Below are 20,472 nucleotides of genomic sequence, written 5' to 3'. Positions count from 1 at the left end.
TACCAACAAACGGAAGGCACAGTTTGCACAAATAATAGGGGAAGAGCTGGAAATTGAAGCGAGGCCTCTTGACAAAGTTTCGCTGCTATTTCTTTTATACTACAGATATTATTTATTGACACCAGGATCAACTTCTTGTAGTTCCATGGAGCTGATGAGTTCATGTTGTGTATAAGTGTGATAATTGTTTTGAGTGTGTGTATGTGGGTGTCTAGTCAGTACTCTTTATGTGTTTTTAAGAGCTCAGAGATTATTTATTTGAACATGAATGTTTCCATTATATCCTATGCTGATTGGCAGCTTTCCTGCTGTTTTATAACTTTTCTTTGGAGTTGTAAAACATTAAATGTGGGCTTTTTCCCACAATAATTCATGATTATTTGGGCAAAAAAAAGAGTGTGAGCAGATCAGGGGTAGTGTTGGCTGAAGTTTGAGCAACAGTTATGGAGACCTGGTCTGGGTTTGAGGGATGGTGGTATGTGAGGTTATGTAGGAGAAGTGGGCACTGGCCTCCAGGTGGAGGACTGTGGAAAGCAGGACTGGCAGTGGATGTGCAGGGGCGACAGGGAGCAGTGAGCAGGAAGCAGCAGAAGTGTGTTGTGCCAGACTGTAGTGAAATGTACTCTTTTAGGTGCCCTGCTGCATCTAAATCCTGGGAAGTATGCTTGTTGATGCAGTGGACACATTCCCTGGGTGACATGTTTATACTTTGAAGTTTGAAAGCCACTGCACAGAGGGCCGTGAATATTAGGAAAATTAAAGAAGACTCTGTCCTGAGTGGGAACTTGAGTGGGAACTCAAAGAATTAAATCCTGATTCCCTAGCCCAAGGAGTCTCAACCTCTGTTGCTCATTAGAATAACCTGGAGGGCTTGGTTAGACACCCATGGCTGGCCCTTCCTCCAGAGTCTCGAATTTCTTAGAGTTGGGATGGGGCCTGGGAATTTGCATTGCTAACATGTTTCCAAAGTCCCAAGGATGATGCTTGCTTTTCAAAGAGTGTGTCATGTTTTCTTTTAAGGCACAGTCTATTGCTTTGGGAGTTAGAGATGCAGAGGAAAGGAAAAGAACCTCCTCACGTGCTGCTTAGGAAATAAGAATATTAAAGAAAACCAACCATATTCCAAAGCAAATGACCACAATTAGATTTCCCTCATAAACTTATTCTGTTCTCTATAATTAGTTCTTGTTGCTTTGGATCTCGAGTCCTTTATGGAAAGCGTAACCCACCTCTGGGAGTCTGCCTGGTGTCTACTGGCAGGGGTGATGTCAGCTTCTGCTGGAGTCTGTTCCCTACAGGATTAGTAGTTCCACTGAGGCTCTGTGTTCTTGTTTATTGAAGAACCATTTCTGGCCTTCACCTTTGGAAGGAAGCAGATAAGACATAAAGCTCTGGTTAATTGATTATACTTAGCAACAGTATCAGAATGGACAGGAGTAAAATTCTTGGCATGATGGGCTTCGTGGCTGTGTGTGATTTGTTTGTTCACCCTGGGGGTTAGAACATAGCAAGGGCAGCGAGGCATGGATGCATCTCTAGGGTCTCTCACTGTCCTGGGAACTACAGAGTGTTTGTTCATATAACATGCTACTTGTATGAAATCAGGCATCTTAATTTTCTCTTTTTGATTTGCTAGCTCTTCCCATACTGTGGGCCTAGAGCACAGGGAAACTCTAATGATAGTAGTGAGCTAATAAATAAGGAACATCCCAACTCTACCTAATTTTATGTTCAGCCTTCCTTTTGCTTGTGAGCATTTCATCATGAATTCTGTGATGTGGGAGCCCATGTTTGTTATTCTGGTCATCTGGAAAGTGCCAAAGACCATTGGGATGTAAAAACACCTTGACAATTTTTAGTTCAGAATTTTGAGTCTGATCCTGAGAAGATGGTATCAAACAGTTTCCACAGGAATCTGACCTGGGCTCTAGAGGGGAATGTCTATGCTCTGACTTTTCCCAGCTGGCATGGAGAAGTGGTTACAGAGAGGAAACCCAGTCTAGTAGTAAAGGGCTCACACTTTTGTTTCTTGATCAACTTGGTAAATTCTGACACATTTTTACAGATTTTGTAAACCAAGGCAGATAATATGTGAATTTGAATTCTATGTGGGAAAGTGCTACTTATTTAGTAGTAGAGATTTTTTTCTTTGGGACAACCAATACAAAACAAAGGGGTAGCAGAAAGCAAACATATGAAGAAAACGTAATAGGGTGGTTCAAGAAGCTTCCAGGGAAGGTCCCTGAGATCAGGTGCCAAGGCCTTATGCCTTGTTCACATCCCCTCACCCTGCTATGCCTTCACATTTACATTCCTCACCCTGCCTATAACAACTCTATAATGGCTATGACCCGTGGGGACAAGCTCTGTTTTTTCACCATGGTATGTACCCCCACCACCAAGCAGAATGCTGGCACACAGGAGGGATCCCATAAATAAGTAATCTGTGTTGTGAATTAGTGAGTACTTTCAGCTTCAGGCCGAAGAGGGGTGTACAAATTCCCCTAAGAAGGATGGGACACAGAGGATAAGTGACCTTTTATGTATCATTCAAGTGAATGCTTTGAGCTTTTTTACTCTGCTATCCATCCTTCTGAGTATTCTTCCTTAATTTTATTTCTCCATCTTTTAAAATCCAGTTATTGGTTTGATCGTTTTTTTTACTGGAGAATGAAATTTTCCTGTTAAATGAACATAGGTATCTTTTTATTTATTCTGAACTCTTTAAATTGTAAGGTTGCCATGTTACATGTATTACATTACTAATAATGAGCTAGACATAAGAGATAGTTGCACTGTATCTTTATAATGCAAAAGAATATTGGGGCACCTGGGTGGCTCAGTCAGTTGAGTGTCCGGCTTCGGCTTGGGTCACGATCTCATGGTTTGTGCGTTCGAGCCCCTTGTCGGGCTCTGTGCTGACAGCTCAGAGCCTGGAGCCTGTTTCAGATTCTGTGTCTCCCTCTCTCTCTGCTCCTCCCCCGCTCGTGCTCTTGTCTCTCTCTCAAAAATAAATAAACATTAAAATTTTTTTTTAATAATGCAAAAGAATATCAAGGGAAATTGGAATGATCACTTCTATGTTTGTGTTCTTTTTATTTTATTTATTTATTTATTTATTTATTTATTTATTTATTTATTTATAATTCACATCCAAGTTAGTTAGCATACAGTGCTGTAATGATTTCAAGAGGAGATTCCAGTGATTCATCCCCTGTGTATAACATCCAATGCTCATCCCAACAAGTGTCTTCCTTAATGCCCCTTACCCATTTAGCCCATTCCCTCCACCCAGAGCCCCTCCATGTGTTTATGGTCTATTAGAAAGTTGTCACGTCTAATCTCTCTTAAAATTGTACTTCTTTGTAAGTAGAAAAAAATTTCAGTGTCATACAAATACATAATACAGTATCTTTTTTTAACTAGTATTTGATTAGTTGGGACCCTTAGTGTGATGGTTAAATTATGTATCAACCTTGCTGGGCCATGTTGCCCAGATGTTTGGTCAAATACTATTCTGGTTATTTCTGAGAAGGTGTTTTTTGGATGAGATTCACATGTAAATTGATGGACTTTGAGTAAAGCAGATTACCCTATAATGTGGGTGGGCTTTATCCCAAGCAGTTGAAGAGCATGAATAGAAAAAAGACTGACCTTCAGCAAGAATGAATTCTGCCTCCACATTTCCTTTGGATGCAAACTAACATAACTGGTTCCTGTGTCTCCAGTCTGCCAGCCTGCCCTGAAGATTTGGGGCTTGCACTTCTATAATTGTATGAGCCAGTTCCTTAAAATAAATAGCTTCTGCCTCCCTCTTTCCCTTTCTCTCCCTCTCCTATACATTCTTTTGGTTCTCTTTCTGTGGAGAACCCTCACTAATGTGCTTAGTTACCCATAGTTTTCTCCTACAATCAATCAGTCTGTCTGTCTATCTATCTATAGTTTATTTTTTGAGAGAGAGAGAACGGGAGAGGGGCAGAGACAGAGGGAGACAGAATCCCAAGCAGGCACCAATCTGTCAGCGCAGAGACTGTTGCGGGGCTTGATCTCATGAACCATGAGATCTCATTACCTGTGTGGAAACCAAGAGTCAGATGCTTAACTGACTGAGCCACCCAGGCGCCCCTCCTGCAATCTATTTTTCAGAAGCAATTGATAGTGAACAAGATTTCTTAAAGTTAGTGATTAAGGTAAAAACAAAACCCAAGTGAACCTTCTCGGATGGTGAAATGCTGATTTTCCTGATGGTGGCCCAAGACTGTTACACGTATACCCCTCCTGCTGTGTCCCCCACAGAAGTGCCTTCTGACTCTAGGCTGCTGCTGCCCCTGGGTGCCAAGCCTTCATACCTTGGCACTCATCCTTCTGTAGGTCCTGGATATAGCAACTTGAATGGAAATCACTTTGGATGGTTTGTAAAAACTTCCTCACTGTAACTGGACAGAAAGGTCTTAAAGTCCTCAGGTCATCCAGTCCTAGTTCCACTTTCTTTTTTTTTTTTTTTTTTTTTTTACTCATTTAAAAAAATCCTTTTTTTTTTTTGAGAGAGAGCACACATGTGAGCAGGGGAGGGGCAGAGAGAGAGGGAGACACAGAATCCACAGAAGTCTCCAGGCTCTGAGTGGTCAGCACATAGCCCAACGCAGGGCTCGAACCCACTGACCGTGAGATCATGACCTGAGCCGAAGTCAGACGCTTAACCAACTGAGCCACCCAGGCACTCCCCTAATTCCATTTTCAGGGACCAGCTGGCAGAGGTCTCCCCCTTCAGTGGCCTCTCAGGTATATGGTCTTGGAAGGTCAGCTTCTCCAGTTTCTCCTTCTTCCCAGCTTTCCATGATTTGTGATGTGTTTGGGCGGTTTGTGTTCTGTTTATTTTCTCTCTGTAAACTTTTAACCCTGCATCCATAAAAAGGAGAGCAGACAAATACTGAAGCGAATGTGATGTTGTCTCTGGTCATGCTAATTCTTATTGTTTTAATTATTCTTCTCTGTTGTTTTCTTAACCTCTAGTGACTTCATTCTGCCTTTGCTGTTGTAAATGTTCTCATTTATGCCCCTGAGAATAAAACTTGAGGTATGCTTAAGTGATACTTCTTGTCTGCTTCCTGGTGACTGTCAAAGCTTTTCATCCTGGACAAGAGATTATATGACCAGTATACCCAGTTTAAAATGATCATTTTGTATTCTTATTTGTAAAATTTTAGAATAGTATAGGTCAGGCGTTGGCCAATTTTCTGTAAAGGGTCAGATAGTAAATATTTTAAGCCTTGTGGACCATAACTATGAGGTAAGTATGAGACCCTGCAGCTGTTGTACCAAAGCAGCCAAAGGCAAAATTAAGCAAATGGATGTGGCTATGTGCCGATAAAACTTTATTAACAGACCAAAATGTGAAGTTCATATAATGTTAATATCACAAAATATTATTATTCTTTTGATTATTTTTCAGTCATTTAAAAACATAAAATCATGGGGTGCCTAGGTGGCTCAGTCAGTTGAGTGTCTGACTCTCGGTTTTGGCTCAGATCATGATTCTAGGGTCATGGGATCGAGCCTTGCGTTACCCTGAGCATGGAGCCTGCTTGAGATTCTCTCTCTCTCTCTGACCTCTGGCCCTCTCCCCTACCCTCTTTCTTTCTCTAAAAACAAAAAGTAAAATCTTTTTTTAGCCTTTGGGTCAAACACAAATTGGACTTGGGCTAGAGTTGGCCCCTGGCTCTGTCAGTGGACCCCACAGTGGAAACCCAGGGCCTAGCAGTTAGAGCCAACACTGTGTTCTAGCCCCAGCTCTGTTTCCCTGGCTAGGACCTACTCTGGGAAGCACAGTTTCTACATATGTGAATGAGAGACACCAAAGCCTGTCTCCGTGAAAGGTCATTTGTAAAGCTTAAAAAGGATAATATTGTTTGGCTAGATGCCAAACTATGTAGTACACATTGGTTTATTTTCATTTTTCGTTAGCTGTCCCCCCCCCCCCCCCCCTTAATATCCTGCTTTTTGGGGTATCATTTCTAAAATTAAATGTATCTTGTTTCTTAAGATACTACTTTGTTCTCATACTTCCCGTGTTATTAGGTTAAAATAAGGGGCTAAATAAATCACTTATTTAAATTAGTGTTTAGTTTCTCAGGTCAAGATAGAGGGTTATCTACTGCAGATGCAAACTGTTTTCCCCCTATCCTTAATACATTTCCTCATGTCTTAACTGGCCCAAGGCCATGTCCTGCTCTAGCTTTCAGGACATAGCTCATTGCCTGAAAGTGCTTCTTCCAGACTCTTTTCCAGCTGTCTTCCCTGGTCCTTGATAAGTCACTCAGGACCAAAGCCTGATTTGTATTGATTAGTTATGTATGTGATATGTATTTTCTAGAAGTTCTTTAGGGCTATAGAAGGTATCTTTTACTTTTGTATAAAAGTGTTTACCATGGTACTTTGATGTGCTGGGTGGTAAATACATGTTTGTTGAACTTAATTGAAATTTTACTGTAATTTTAGGGAAAACCATTTAAACAATTTTTATTTTTAAAAGTAATATGGTGCAATTTATTCCTTTTAGATGTTCAGTTCAATAAGTTTTATATATATATTTTTTTTAACGTTTATTTATTTTGGAGACAGAGAGAGACAGAGCATGAACGGGGGAGGGTCAGAGAGAAAGGGAGACACAGAATCCGAAACAGGCTCCAGGCTCTGAGCTGTCAGCACAGAGCCCGACGCGGGGCTCAAACTCACAGACTGCGAGATCATGACCTGAGCCGAAGTCAGCCGCTTAACCGACTGAGCCACCCAGGCGCCCCAATAAGTTTTAAAGACATATATAGATTCATGTAGCCATCATTGTGATTACGATTCAGAACAGTTTCATTGTCCTTAGAAAAACTCCCTTGTGTTGTTCCCTTGTGTCACACATTTCCCCAACCCCTAATCCCTGGTAACCACTCATCTGTTGTCCATCACTGTAGTTTTGCCTTTTTGAGAATTGTCATATAAATGGAATTATATGTAATATAACATTTTGAAATTGGCTTTATTTACTCACTAGTTATATCTTTAAGATTCATCCAAAGTGTGTACCAATAGTTCTTTGTATTAGAGTAATATTCCATGGTTTGTACCACAGTATTTATTCATTTTGGTTGTTTCTATTTTTTTTTTTTTTTTGGTAATTATAATCTGCTATGAACATTTCTGTACAAATTTTGCATGAATATAGTTTCCATTTCTCTAGGATAAATACCTAGAGATGTATGACTGTTGGGCTATATACTAAGTGTATGTTTCACTTCATGCAAAACTGCCAAAATTTTTTTTCACAGTGGCTTTATTATTTTGCCTTCCCTCCAGCACTGTGTGTTAGTGCCTGTTGTTCTGTATCCTTGTCAGCACTTGGTATCACCAGTACTTTTAATTTCAACTATTCTTACAATTATGTAGTAGGAGCTCATCTTGGTTTTATTTTGCATTTCCTTAATGGCACATAACGTTAAATACCCTTTCATGTCATCCTTACATCCTGTTTGATGAAGTTTCTGTTTACAATATTTGTTAATTGGTTAATTAGGTTGTTTTCTTTTTATTTAGTTTTGAGAATTTTTTTTATGGTTTGTATTCTCATTACAGGTCCTTTCTCAGATACATGATTTGTAAATATTTTCTCTCAGTCTGTACCTTGGTTTTTTATTCTCTTAATAGTGTATTTTATAATTTTTTCTTTTATGGATTGTGCTTTTGATCTCATGTCTAAGAATTTTTTTGCCTGTTGTCTGGCAATGAAGATTTTCTCCTATGTTTTCTTCTAAGAGTTTTATAGTTTTTCATTTTATTATTAGACCATTAGTCCATTTTGAGTAAATTTTTGTATAAAGTACAAGGTTTGGGTTGAAGTTATTTTTTATTTTTGCACATGGTTATCCAGTTTTTCTAATACTATTTTTTCCTATTGAATTGCTTTTGTACTTTGTAAAAAATGAATTGACTTAATTTGTATGTGATTATTCCTGGACTTTCCAGTCTGTTGCATTGATATGTGTCTATCCCTTTGCTAATGCCACACTGTTTGCTTACTGTGGCTTTATAGTATTAGAATTGGTTTTAGGACTGTGGCTGAGTACTGAGTATTAAAATTGACTCTTCCAACTTTATTGTTTCTTTTCATAATTGTTTTATTTATCCTAGTTTTTTTGCTTTATATGTAAATTTTAGAATCAGCTTCTCTAATATCTACAAAAAACTTGCTGGGCTTTTGATTGGTATTCTGTTAAATCTATAGATCAGTTTGGGGAGAATTAACGTCATTACTATATTTTGTCTTTCAATTCATGAACGTAGTATATCTCCATTTATTTAGGTAGTGTTTTATTTCTTTCATCAGGATTGTGTACTTTTCTGCATACATTTCCTATACATATTTTGTTAGTTTGTACCTAAGTATTTACTTCTTCTGGAGCTATTGTAAATGTTTTAAATTTTTTTTGCTTTCCAACTGTATGTTGATATTATATAGTATGTCTTCTACATTATGTCTGTTATGTAGAAAATATGTAGATGATACTATATATTACATTTTTGCGTGTTGGCTTTGTCTCCTGTGACCTTGCTAAATTCACTAGGCAGTGCTTGTAGAATGTTTCTTGGGATTTTCATGAAGGCAGTCATGTTGTTTTTGAATAGGAACAGTTTTTTTTTTTTTCCAATTTTTCTTGCCTTATTGCATTAACTAGGACTTATAGTACAGTATCAAATATGGGTGAAGAGAGTGGATATCATTGCCTATACATCAATTGATAGTATCAAGTGATTCTTATTTCTGTTGGGGGGTTACATTGATTGATTTACAAATATTGAATCAGCATTGTATTCCTGGGATAAACTCCTCTTGGTTTTGGTGTATTATTCTTTATATGTATTGCTGGATTCAGTTTACTAATATTCTATTGAGAATTTTACATCTATGTTCATGAGGGATATTCATTTATAGCTGTTATTTTTTGTATGATTGACCCTTGAACAACATGGGTTTGAACTGTGTGAGTCTGCTTCTATGCAGATAGTTTACAGCGTTGTACTGTAAATGCATTTTCTCTTCCTCATCATTTTCCTAATATTTTTTTTTCTGTAGCTTACTTTATCGTAAGGATGTAGTATATAATACATATAACATACAAAACATGTGTTAATTGACTATATTATCAGTAAAGCTTCTGGTCAACAGTAGGCTATCTACTAATAAAAGTTATTAGTAGATAATTTTTTTGAGGAGTCAAAAAGTTATATGCAAATTTTCAACTGGCAGGAAGTTGGCACCCCTGCCCCCCGTGTTGTTCAAGGGTCAACTGTACTTTTGTTTGTCCGGTTTTGGTAAATGAGCTGGGAAATGTTCCTCCTCCCATTTTCTGGAAGAGATTGTAGAATTGGTATAAATTTCTTCTGTAAATATTTAGTTGAATTCTCCATTGAAACCTTCTAGGTCTTGACATTTCTAGTTTGGAAGGCTTTAAACTCTGAACTAAATTTCTTGAATAGTTATCACACTATTTAGCTTATCCAGTTCTTCTTGGGTGAATTTTGGTAGTTTGTGGTCTTTGAGGAACTGGTGTATATCCTCTAAGTTGTTGAATTTGTGTATTTAGAGTTGATGTAGTATTCCCTTATCCTTTTAATATCTGTACTGGCTCTAGAGATACCCTTCTTTCATTCCTGATACTTGTAATTACTGTCTTTTCTCTGTTTTTCTTTTCCCAACAGTCTTGTGCATAGTTTATCAATTTTATTTATCTTTTCAACAAATCAACTCTTAGTTTCATTGATTTATTTTTCTGTTTTTCTCTTTTCAGTTTTATTGATTTCTGCTCTTCATTATTCACCTCTTTCTGCTTGCCTTGGGTTTATTTTGCTTTTCTCTTTCTAGTTTCTTAAGGTGGAAGTTTAGATTGTTGACTTCAGACCTTGTTTTTTTTTTTTTTTTTTGTAAACATAAGCATTTAATATTATAAATTTCCCTGTAAAGACTGTTTTAACTGCACCCCAGAAATTTCGATGTGTTTTCATTTGATTCAAAATATTTTTAAATTTCCCTGGAGACTATTTTAACCTGTGCATTACTTTGAAATGTGTTAATTTCCCAGTCTTTTGACATTGTCTTGTTATCTTTCTGTTAATTGATTTCTGAGTATATGCCATATAGACAGGCCATATATACTTAGTATAATTGATTTCAGCTCATTTAAATTTGTTAAGATTTGTTTTATGACCCAAGACGTGGTCTATCTTGGTGACTATTCAATGTATACTTTAAAAAGAATGACTTCTGCTGTAGTTTGGTGATCAACGTGTAAAATGTTGATTTTGTACTTTTGGTTGAGGTCATGATCTTCAGTACTTTATTATTGCCGGTTTTCTTTCTACTAGTTCTATTACTGAGAGGGTAGTTTAGATATCTCTAATATAATTGTAAGTTGGTCCATTTTACCTTGCAGTTCTCATTTTGTGTTTTGATGGCTTATTGTTAACTTCATATGCATGTAAGATTGTTATGTTTTCTTGAAAATTTACCCCTTTATTATTATTGCTCTTCATCTCTGGTAATTTTCTTTGCTGTGGAATCTGTTTTGTCTCATATTAATAAAGTCATTTCACCTTTCTTTTGATTAGTGTTTCTTGGTATATATTTTTTCCACCCATTTACTTTTTTTTTTAAGTTTATTTATTTATTTTGAGAGAGAGAGCGCACGCAAACGTGCAAGCATGCAAGCAGAGGTGGGGCAGAAAGAGAAGGAGAGAGAGAATCCCAAGCAGGCTCCATGCTGTCAGAACAGAGCCTGATGCAGGACTCGAACTCATGAACCACGAGATCATGATCCAAGTGGAAATCAAGAGATGGACGCTTAAGTGACTGAGCCATGCAGGCACCCCTCCACTCATTTACTTTTAGTTGCCTTGTATCATTACATATTAAATGAATTTTTAGAGATGGCATATAATTGAGTCATTTAAAAAAATCCGTTCTGACACTTTGTCTTTTAATTTGTGTTTAGACTATTTATATGTAGTATAATTAATGATATGTTTCGGTTTAAGAATATCATTTTATTTGTTTTTTTACTTGTTTTCTGCTTTTTTTTCCTGTTTACCTTACCTGCCTCTTTTAGGGTATTTGAACATTTTTTTAGTATTCCATTTCAATTTTTTTATTGTGATTTTTGAGTGTATTTGTTTATAGTTTTTTTAATGGTTGCTATAAGGGATTACAAAATGTGTACTTAAACATTTTGGTTTATTTAAATCAGTATTTTACCACTTTAATTGAATGTAGAAACTTTACCACCTATAGGTATCTTTACTCTTCTCCCTTTATGTTATAATTGTATTATTTATATATTACTTCCACATGCTTTGAAAATCTTATTAGACAATGTTGAAATTTTTGCTTTCAGTCTTCAAATGAACGTAAAGAAACCTAAGAGAAGAATAATTTATTTACTGTTATATATATCACTGCTATTGCTCATTATTTATTCCAGATGTTCCAAATTCCCCTCTACTATTGTTTCCTTTGTTCTTAAGATCTTTTTAGCAATTCTATTAAAATAGGTGCTGATGACAAATTCTCTTAGTTTTTCTTCATTTGAGAATGATAGATCTATTTGCTACATGTAGAATTCTAGTTAATAGTTGTTTTGTTTCAGCACTTTAAACATGTAGAACCCTAATTTTAGTCCTTATACCATAATTGGCCTTTTGATGCCATGACATCAGTTTAAACCTTGGTGATGACTGAGACTTTTAGGGGGAAAAGTGCTTCATAGGAAGTGAGTTCGTACTTGACCGGGGAAGGAGAGGACCATATGGTGAGGTGGACGTCAAAAACGTGAACTTTACAATTATCCTTTGTTATGTAAATATAGTTCATCAAGTGACCCCTGTGGTATTGGTGTGGGAGTATGTGCCCCCAGGGGGCGTTCATTTAAGGTTAATCATTACCTGTGGCAATGGTGACAAAAATTCCTTTTGCCAATTGTGAGTAATTTAAATAGAAGTTCTCTGAGGAGTCTATTGTGCTTCTCAAGTAAACTTGATGACTCCTCTTCTAGGCGAGGTGGAAGTGTCATTGAATGCTTTCCTAAAGAGCCCAGCATAGTGTATTCTGAGAAGTGGAATGAATTCTTTGGTCAACTCCAGAGGGGTGTAAGGAGTAATGGTCCTTGTCCTTACAAGGATAAGACAAGTGAGGCCTCATATTGGGGCCTTATAATACATAGGGATGTATCACCTTGATTTATATTTTCAAGTTTTCTTTCTTTTTTAATCTTTATTTTTGAGAGACAGAGAGAGAGACGGAGTGCAAGTGGAGGAGGAAGAGAGAGGGAGACACAGAATCCAAAGCAGGCTCCAGGCTCTGAGCTGTCAGCACAGAGCCCAATGCAGGGCTCGAACTCACTAACCTCGAGTTCATGACCTGAGCCAAAGTTGGACGCTTAACTGACTGAGCCACCCAGGTGCCCCACCTTGATTTATAGTTTCGATGTCTGTGAGGCAAGAGATTCTTGGAGTTCTTTACCCCCAAAAGATCAACACTGAGGCTATGGCTCAAAGGTTTGTAAAAATGTGCATATGGGGCCATTTGTTGGTTAGAAAGTCCAGTGCTAAAACAGCTGTCAGAGGTTTTGCTAATTGTACTGGCCTTTGGGTCCCATCCTTTCTTAGGGACACCCTCACAAGGGGATGAAAGCAGCAGCATTCCATTGAGCTCCATCACATATGATGGTAGAGATGTTGTCCATAAAGTGTGTGAACTCCAAGTTCTGTTCATTCAGTTGATCTAAGGGGCTCCCCCAGTAGCCATGGAGAGGGGTGACTTTCAGCATTGTGGCATTAGAAAAGGGACTGAGAACAGGGGAGTCCACCCCCTTGTACAAGTGGGCAAAGGGGCCCAGGTTTGGTTCCATGTTATAGCTGTGTCAAGCTTGTAGGGAGGTTGCTTCCATGACCCAAAGCATAGTGGGGAGCTGAGTGTGGACGGTCATAGGCTCAGGTTCTTTGGGAGCCTCTGTTTCCAGGAAAACTCAGTATATGGCCAGCAGTTTCCACTCCAATGATGCATAGTGTAGGGCTGGTAAGAACCCTTACATCTGAAGCCCCTGGGCAACATGTTGTCGTTACAGGTGGTTCGGAGACTCCAGGGGGCCTGCAAGTAAGGAAGTTTAGGAAGTAAGTTCCTTAGTAAGTTCCTAAGCCTCTTTAGTGAAAAAGTCTCTGAGGGTGTGAAAAAGGAGTATTTGTTATTAATTTCCTAGGCCTGCTGTAACAGAATACTACAAATTAGGAAGCTTAAACAACAGAAACGTATTGTCTCACAGTTCTTCAGTCTACAAGTCTGAAATCAAGGTGTCAACTGGGTTGTATCCTTTTGAGGGCTAAGAGAGAAGGGTCTTCCAAGCCTCTCTCCTTGGCTTCTAGATGACATTGTCTCCCTGTGTTTTCACATTGTCTTTCTTCTGTGTATATCTGTGTTCTGTGTTCAAATTTCCTCTTTTTGTGAGGATACTAGTTATACTGGATTAGGGCCCACCCTAATGATTTCATCATTAAAACATTTTTTTTTAATGCTCATTTGTTTATTTTGAGAGAGAGAGAGAGATAGAGTGAGCAAGGAAGGGTCAGAGAGAGGGGGAGAGAGAGAATCCTAAAAGACTCTGCACTGCCAGTGCAGAGCCTGCTGTGGGGCTTGAACCCACAAACAGTGAGATCATGACCTCAGCCTAAATCAAGAGGCATACACACAGACAACTGAGCCACCCAGGTGCCCTTCTGATGGCTTCATCTTAACTTGGTTATCTGCAAAGACCGTTTTTGCAAATAAGGTCACATTCATAGGTACTGGAGATTAGAACTAAAACATCTTTTTGGAGGACAAAGTTCATTGTATAACAGGTCCCATATTTGTTAAGCCAATTTATAATTGCTAAATACTTAATTTTAATTAATTATTCATTGTGTCAGAGCATCTAGGCCTACGATGGGATATTTTAGGGCAGTAGTTGCTATGACCAGGGGAAATTTAGGCAAGACAGTAGTTCTGATGGTTAAAATAAGGCATACCTGTTGTCCTATAGATTATATGTAGTAATTTTCCTAAGATTATAGGGGGTGCTTTGTTTACATTTAGTGGGATCTCCAGGCATAAATGTAATCTGAGCCCCACTATTGATTAAAATCCCTGGAGGTTTGCCAGTTGGTGCATTTTAGCAGATACTAAAGTTAATTCAGAACCTGTAACATATATAAAAATTCTCAACAAGATACTAGCAAATAGAATTCAACAGTACATGAAAAGAATTATTTATTATGATTAAGTGGGATTTATTCCTGGGATGCAAGGCTGGTTATTTCTACACCACATTCCTAAGATAAAGGATAAGAACCATATGATCCTGTCAGTAGATGCAGAAAAAGCATTTGATGAAATACATTCTGGATAAAAACTCTCAACAAAGTAGGAATAGATAAAACAACCTCAACATCATAAAGGCCATATGTGAAAGACCCACAGCTAATATCATCCTCAGGGAGAAAGTGAGAGCCTTTCCCCTACGGTTAGGAACAAGACAAGGATGCCCACTCTCACCTTTACTATTTAACATAGTATTGGAAGACCAAGCCTAAGCAATCAGACAACAAAAGGAAATAAAGGGCATACAGATCAGCAAGTAAGAAGTCAAACTTTCACTATTTGCGGACAACATGATACTCTATGTAGAAAACCTGAAAGACTCCACCAAACAATTGCTAGAGCTAATCCTTGAATTCAGCAAAGTTGTAGGATATAAAATCAACATGCAGAAATCTGTTGCATTTCTGTACACTGATAATGAAGCAGTAGAAAAAGAAATTAAGGAATCAGTCCCATTTATAATTGCACCAAAACCAATAAGATACCTAGGAATAAACCTAACTAAAGAGGTAAAAGATCTGTGCTCTGAAAACTATAGAAGACTTATGAAAGAATTGAAGAAGACGCAAAGAAATGGAAAAGCATTCCATGCTCATGGATTGGAAGAACAAACATTCTTAAAATATCCATACTACCCAAAACAGTCTGCGCATTTAATTCAGTCCCCATGAAAATACCACCAGCATTCTTCACAGAGCTAAAACAAACAACCCAAAAAAATTTGTGTGGAACCACAAAAGACTGGAATAGCCAAAGCAGTTCTGAAAAAGAAAACTGGTGGCATCATGATTCTGGATTTCAAGCTATATTGTAAAGCTGTAGTCATCAAGACAGTATGGTACCAGCACAAACACAGACACAAAAATCAGTGGAACAGAATAGAAAACCCAGAAATGGACCCACAACTATATTGGTCAGCTCATCTTCGACAAAACAGGAAAGAATAGCCGATGGAAAAAAGACTGTCTCTTCAACAATGGGTGTTGGGAAAACTGGATGGCGAAATGCAGAAGTATGAACCTGGACCACTTTCTTACACCTTATACAAAAATAAACTCAAAAGGGATGAAAAACCTAAATGTGAGACAGGAAATCATCAAAATCCTAGAGGAGAACACAGTCAGCAACCTCTTTGAGCTTGACCAGAGCAACTTCTTAGTAGATATGTCACCAGAGTCAAGGGAAACAGAAGCAAACGTGAACTACTGGGACTTCATCAAGATAAAAAGCTTCTGCACAGTGAAGGAAGTAATCAACAAAATTAAAAGGCAGCCTAACAGAATGTGAGAATATATTTGCAAATGACATATCTGATAATGGGTTAGTACCCAAAATCTATAAAGAATTTATCAAATTCAGCACCCAAAAAACAAACAACTCAGTTAAGAAATAGGCAGAAGAACGAATAGACACTTTTCCAAAGAAGACATCCTGATGGCTAACAGATCGTGAAAAGATGCTCAACATCACTCATGTTCAGGGAAATACATATCAAAACCATGATGAGATCTAACCTCACATCTGTCAGAATGGCTAAAATTACCAATTCAGGAAACAACAGGTGTTGGCAAGGATGCAGAGAAAGGGGAGCCCTCTTGCACTGTTGGTGGGAATGCAAACTGGTGCAGCTACTTTGGAGAACAGTATGGAGGTTCTTCAAGAAACTAAAAATAGAACTGCCCTACAATCTAGCAATTGAATATTTGGTATTTACCCAAAGGATACAAAAATAAAGATTCGAAAGGGTACATGCATCCCAGTGTTTATAGCAGCATTATCAACAATAGCCAAACTGTGGAAAGAGCCCAAATGTCCGTTGACTGATGAATGGATAGGGAAGATGGAGTGTGTTTCATCAAGAGAATGAAATCTTGCTATTTGAAACGATGTGGATGGAGCTAGAATGTATTATGCTAAGTGAAATAAGTTAATTAGAGAAAGACAAATACCATATGATTTCATTCATGTGGAATTTAAGAAACGAAACATGAACACAGGGGAAGTGGTGGGAAAAAGAGAAGAGAGGGAAACAAACCACAGAGAATCTTAGCGATAGAAACAAACTTAGGGTTGATGGAGGGAAGTGGGTGGGAGATGTGCTTGATGGGTGATGGGTGTTAAAAGAGAGCCCTTGTTGTGATGACCACTGGGTGTTGTATGTAAGTGATAAATCACTGAATTCTCCTGAAACCAATATTGCATTGTATGTTAACTAAAATTTAAATTAAAAACATGAAAAGTAGGTTTACATATTTTTAATAATTTTTAAAAAAGTTTTATTTGAGAGAGAGAGTGTGTGCGCACAAGCAGGGGAGGGGCAGAGAGAGAGGAGAGAGAGAATTCCAAGCAGGCTTCATGCTGTCCGTGCAGAGGCGGACATGGGGCTCGACCTCACGAATTGTGAGATCATTGCCTGAGCTGAGATCAAGAGTCAGATGCTTAACTGGCTGAGCCACACAGGCGCCCCTAAACATTTTTAAATTAATGGAATGATAATGTTCATTGTAAACAAGTTTAGTCAACACAGCCGAGTATGAATAAAAAGAACCCTGTATTATAGAGTCATGAAAGCTCATTTATCTTTTTGTTGTATAAGTTCTTTCAGTAAACTTTGGGGTTCCAGTTGGGTCAAATTGTGGACCTTTGTTTCAATTTAATTTTTTTTTCCTCCTAAGAGCTTCAAGTCAGTATTGTCAGGGCTAGGAGCCTCCCTCATGGCACTGGTTGCTTTATAGGATTTAAGGACCCTGGTGTACACTGGCCTTGAATTAACCCCTTTGCTGTGCCCACTGCTGCCGTGGATGTTTTCTCTACAGACTTGGGGATCAGGATCTTTGTTGTGACAGAGGCGTGGGCAATGGAGTGATGGGTGTAGTGGACCAGTACAGGGCCCACAACCCAGAGGGTAATGCTTTGAAACCATTCTCTGCTTTAACCTTGCCTTTTCTTTCTGTGCTAGCCTTTGATTCTCTGTCTTTGTCTCTCTTTCCTCCCCTTCTCCCTTCCCTCTCTCCCTCTCCAAATTTTCTCAGTATTCTGGCATTTTCTGTTTTGTGCAGTAACTCATAGTGATGATCTTCTGAGTTGTTACAGGAAAGATTTGGGGTTCTGGTGACCTGCCTCTTCCTCTACAGAATGCCAGTCAGTCTCCAGGAGGTTGGGGTCTACATATCTAGTAAGATTATTTGTGTCTGGTGAGGAGCAAATGGGATGACACATGCGAGCTGGGGCCAAGTCCTCCATGCAGATGCTGGTGTTCCTCTGTCATATAGCAGGTTGGAGGTGGGCTTCTGAGCTTTCACTGATGGCAGAACTGAAGGTTAGAGATGTTGACTGATCTTATGCCTAACTGCTTGTAAAAGATTGAATTTGGAGAATCAGGTTTTCATTCCAGGACACTTCTCTCACACTTGTGCAAAAACCCCAAAATTTTGCAAACCCCTGTTCTTAATTAAAAAACTCAGTAACAATTCTTTCATTATTTAGTTTTTAGCAAAAAGACAGTAACTTGTTAAAAACACAAGTGCCATAGTTATTTGGCCTCTCCTGTCACTTGTCTTACTTTAAAAAAAAAAAAGTTTTATTCTGTGTGGCCTTAGTTTGTTACATTAAGAGAGGTTGTGGTATCTAAAACACTACCATTGTTACTTGAAAAACAAATAATCCAGTGAAGAAATGGGCAGAAGACATGAATAGATACTTTTCCAAAGAAGACATCCAGATGGCCAGAGACACATGAAAAGATGCTCAGTGTCACTCATCATCAGAGAAATACAAGTCAAAACCACACCGAGATACCACCTCACACTGGTCAGAGTCGCTAACATGAACAACTCAAGAAACAACAGATACTGGTGAGGATGTGGAGAAATGGGAACCTTCTTGCACTGTTTGTGGGAATGCAAACTGGTGCAGCCGCTCTGGAAAACAGTATGGAAGTTCCTCAAAAAATTAAAAATAGAACTACCCTACAACCCAGCAATAACACTACTAGGAATTTATCAAAGGAGACAGGAGTGCTGAGTCATAGGGGCACATGTACCCCAATGTTTATAGCAGTGCTTTCAACAATAGCCAAATTATGGAAAAAGCCTAAATGCCTATCAACTGATGAATGGATAAAGAAGATGTGGTTAATATATACAATGGAATACTACTTGGCAATGAGAAAGAATGAAATCATGCCATTTGCAGCAGTGTGGATGGAACTGGAAGGTATTATGCTGAGTGAAATAAGTCAGTCAGAGAAAGACAGATATCATATGTTTTCACTCATGTGAATCTTGAGAAACTGAACAGAAGACCATGGGGGAAGGGAAGGGGAAAAAACAGTTACAGAGAGGGAGGGAGGCAAACCATAAGAGACTCTTAAATACAGAGAACAAACTGAGGGTGATGAGGGGGTGGAGGAGAGGGAAAGATGGCTGATGGGCATTGAGGAGGGCCCTTGTTGGGATGAGCACTGGGTGTTGTATGTAAATGATGAACCATGGGAATCTACCCCCCCAAACCAAGAACACACTGTACATACTGTATGTTAGCCAATTTGACAATAAATTGTATTAAAAAAAAAAAACCAAAAAAATCTACCATGTTGTTTGGTCAGTTGCATTTACACCGAGTTAGTAAAATTATATCTTCTGTGCTAGTGATCCTTAATACTGGCTGAATATTAGAAATACTTAGCAACTTAAAAAAGGTAGTGCCCAGGTCCTGTCCCAGAGCAACTCAACCAGAATCTCAGGTGACAGAACTCAGGCGTGGTATCAAAGATATGTGTGCGCATGTGTATATAAGTGTGTATATGCATACCCCTCACCCAGTGCTTCTGAGGGCTGAGAACCTCATTCCAGGTCTTTTTCTATGACTTAAGCAAACATTAGTGCTTAATTTAGAGGTGCTATGTGATTTTATATTTGCAGTGTATAAAAATGTACATATTTCAAATAACATCTGTCTACCCTTTGGCCACCTGTGCCTCTAGCCCCACATTTCCACTGACACTTCACGTTACTTAATTATCCAACAGATCATTGAAGGCTTACTTCTTGGCTTGCATTGTTCTAGGTACTTGGGATAACCAAGTACCAGATGAAGAGGGGGAAAAAATCCTGTCTTGGAGCTTATATTTTAGTTTACGAACGATTGCCAATTTGGTGAATGTAATGTAGTATTTTATTGTTTTAGTTTATATTTTTATAAACATGAGTTTGAGTAACTCTTCATAGCATTAGTCGTTTGGGATTTCTCCTGTTTGATATCTGATAATTTTCTTACAGAATACGGGAGTTTCTTGAGTGCTTGTCACTTGTTGGTTTTAGTTATTTTTAGATACTCCTGTTTGTAATATGATATCTCTTTCACAGATTTATATGTGTATTTCTAATTATGTTATGTAGAAAATAATTCATTTAGTATTGGCCTTCTAGGATAGGACATGTTTATACTTCAAGGTTTAGGTGAGCTGTGTCTTTATTTGCTCTGTAAGGAGTTTCATGACATTTGTTCTTGACTGAAACCTAAATTGTCAGTAGTCTAAAGTCATGCTTTTCAACTTTTGGGTCCCAAAACTCCTGAATTATACTCTGTCAATGGTGGTGGTCCTGTGTAGCAGTGGTTCTCGGTGGAATAGGGCAATATATAGAGTTAAAAATGATTTTTGAATCATGCTTCCATTACACATCCTCCCTTCTTTTGGATGCACTTGGGGGTCACTGGATAAAAGCAGTTCACATGAAATTCAATTAGGTGATATCAAAGCTAAGTTTCTGGGGGGCACCTGGCTGGCTCAGTGGGTAGAACACATGACTGTTGATCTTGGGGTCATGAGTTTGAGCCCCAAGTTGGGTGTTGAGATTATTTAAGGAAATTAAAAAAAAAAAAGACTAAGTTTCTTAGTTGTGAAATGTAGTAAGGAATTGATGGAATATTTTAGAAGACATGCTTCAAAGAAGAGTTTGAATGATATATTGATTTCTTTATTAAAAGGTTACTGGGCCATTCATTACTTCATAAATCAC

General features: G+C 38.2%; 1 protein-coding gene across 4 annotated transcripts in view; it reads left to right on the top strand.

Annotated features, from left to right (window-relative positions):
* HERC2 (HECT and RLD domain containing E3 ubiquitin protein ligase 2) overlaps nt 1-20,472 on the top strand; it is a 268,052-nt gene that overhangs the window by 15,026 nt on the left and 232,554 nt on the right. The gene's annotated exons all lie outside the window — the stretch shown is intronic.

Source organism: Panthera pardus, unplaced genomic scaffold (assembly GCF_024362965.1).
Source record: "Panthera pardus isolate Hobbes unplaced genomic scaffold, ASM2436296v1 HiC_scaffold_24, whole genome shotgun sequence".
Taxonomy (NCBI): Eukaryota; Metazoa; Chordata; class Mammalia; order Carnivora; family Felidae; genus Panthera; species Panthera pardus.
This window is presented reverse-complemented; position numbering and strand designations above follow the sequence as displayed.